Source organism: Sus scrofa, unplaced genomic scaffold (assembly GCF_000003025.6).
Source record: "Sus scrofa isolate TJ Tabasco breed Duroc unplaced genomic scaffold, Sscrofa11.1 Contig26, whole genome shotgun sequence".
Taxonomy (NCBI): Eukaryota; Metazoa; Chordata; class Mammalia; order Artiodactyla; family Suidae; genus Sus; species Sus scrofa.
Genome location: NW_018085136.1, coordinates 38,829 through 41,466, shown reverse-complemented (window position 1 = coordinate 41,466; position 2,638 = coordinate 38,829). Strand labels below are relative to the sequence as shown.

The 2,638-nt window shown below is 37.4% G+C and overlaps 1 pseudogene; it reads right to left on the bottom strand.

Annotated features, from left to right (window-relative positions):
• Positions 1-234: 234 nt before the first annotated feature.
• On the bottom strand, positions 235-1,183 carry LOC110258633 (annotated as a pseudogene).
• Positions 1,184-2,638: the final 1,455 nt, after the last annotated feature.

Below are 2,638 nucleotides of genomic sequence, written 5' to 3'. Positions count from 1 at the left end.
TTAAGTAAAACCAAAAGTCATTATCCACTAAAGAATCTTAAAGCAGTATGATTACATGTATAAACACCATATAATTCTCCTGGTCTCTAAATACTACAAAAAAATTCCATTTAGATAAAGAATAATTTATATAGGTGTTTCAGGAATATGAAGTATAAATAAACCAACAGAAATAATTTTTAAATGTCATAACTTATAGGAAAATTATTTATTGATTCTGTGAAAGAGTGAATATCATGTTTTGTATGAAGGATGCACCCATTTTCCACCTAAGGTCATGTTTCTATTCCCAAAGTTTTCTCATGGTATTTTTCATTTCTGTATATCTCAGGGTGTAGATTAAGGGGTTTAACATTGAAGTGATGAAAGTTAAAACCACAGTCATGAAATTTATGAACAGGAAGAGTAAAAGTAGGCCTGGCATACAGGAATATGCATGGAATAAAGAATAATATGATACAGTTACATGAGATGCACAGTTATAGAAGCTTTGTGATTCACTTCCAAACCATGAGTTTTAAGAGAATATAATACGACCCCATAAGAAATTAGGAGAATGAAGAAGATGACAGTTCAATTTTCCCCACAATTAGCTAAATTTGAAAGTCAAATGAGGTGGGTATTGGTGCTAGCAAGTTTCAGTAAGGTGAGCATGTCACAGACAAAGTTATCAATGATTTTGGGCCAACAGAACGGGAGCTGATAAACAAAGACAAGCTGAACCTAGGAAAGTAGAAAGCCTCCAGTCCAGGCCACCAGCAGCATGAGAACACATACCCACCAATTCATGGTGATCAAATAATGGAGACGTTTAAGATGGCTGCATATTAGTCGTAGGCCCTCACCACCAGGAGAATGACTTCAGCACCAGCAAATAAATGATCTATAAACAATTGAGTTAGACAAGCCTGAAAGGAAAATATCTTTTTCTCATGAAGTAAGTCAATGATGATTTTGGGAGCAATGGTAGTGGAATAGTATCTACAAATGGTAAAGAGGCCAGATAAAAGTACATGGGGGAGCCCAGTGATCAGCTGGCCATGATGGTCACAACAATAAGGAGATTGCCTACTATGGTCACAATGCAGATGAGCAAGAATGTGACAAATATAACTTTTTGCTTCTCAGGATATTGTGTGCGCCCCATGAGGACAAACTCGGTCACATTGTTCCTATTTTCCATGTGTTAGCTTTAAGGTGTTGATCAGGGGTCAGAGGCTACATGGAAAAGGGTTGATAATGAATTTGAAAAGATTGCAAGATTTGTGTCAACAATGTTATGCCTTACTCAACAGTGTTTACTCCACAGGACCTCACACAGTGTAGCTCTTTAGAAAATGAGACGTTGGTATCTACTTTCACAAGTATGGCCATCATTTTCTCAAATTTCTTGCTTCAACTAGAATGATGATACCTTGGTATTCTAACTGGGTGGTGTATGTGGGTGGCCATGTCTGTAAGATGATCTACCAAATGACAAGAAAGCTGATTTCTCCAGAATATGTCTCACAAAAATGTGATTTTTAACCTTTATGTATTGTGGGGAGCTGAGGAGATGCAGGGTCTCAAGGAAAGGACCTTGCCTGATGGCAGAAAAACCCAAAGGCAGGTTCCTAACCAAGGAAGGGAGCTCACCTGAAATGTACAATCCAAAGGTGGGCTTCTGGTCAGGATAAAAGCCTGCCTGAATGGTGCATGCCGAAGGTGGGCTTCTGGTCAGACTGAAGCCTACTTGTTTGGTACAAGCTGAGGGCAGGCCTCAGGTTATACAGTTCTCATTTTGATGTTGATGTGGAAGAATTGGGGCTTTCCTGGGAAAACAATTTCCATGTTTGCACCAGAGAATATAGATTGTTTCTCAGGTGACCTAGTCTTTCCTGTTGTTTTATTTGTTATTCAGTTTTTTTTCCTCAGATGTTCCTGATTATTTGCTTATTATTCTTATTTTCCATTCCTATTTTCCTGTGGTTATTTGTGATTTAATAAAATTACAACAATAATATAATAAGAATTTCATCCTGAAGGCCTTTCCCCTATTTAAATCCAACTTAATTAAAACATAGTGTTTATCTTCTAACTAGTTATACAGTCAACTTTAGAGTTGGGATTTCAATGAGGTCCATAGAAGTTAAATATATATTATTCATGACCAAAAGACACCTAGCTATGAGTTATAGAAGCTTTTAAGTGATAGCTAGTTAAATTGGTTTATATTTTCTTACACTATCTCCGTGCCATAACACTTTAATGATAAGCACCAGTCTAAAAACAAGATTTGTGAATGCCAAATTCTTGTATCTGTGACCTCTTCAACTTGTGGATACTGGCTGACCATAGGATGATTTGCACTGAGTCTCCTCCTTTCCACATGATATATTGTACCTAATTTCCCTTAAATCATACTCACTAAATTTAGTTACGATTAAGATAAAGGTAAAGATCTGAGAACAAGATGGAAATTCCCTTTGCAGTGCAGCAGAAATGAACCTGAGTAGTATCCATTAGGATGCAGGTTCAGTCTGTGGCCCTATTCAGTGGTTTAAGGATATGGCATTGCTGTGAGCTGTGGTGTAAGTCACAGACTAAACTTAGATCCCACATTGTTGTGGTTGTGGCATGAGCTAGCAGCATCAGCAAC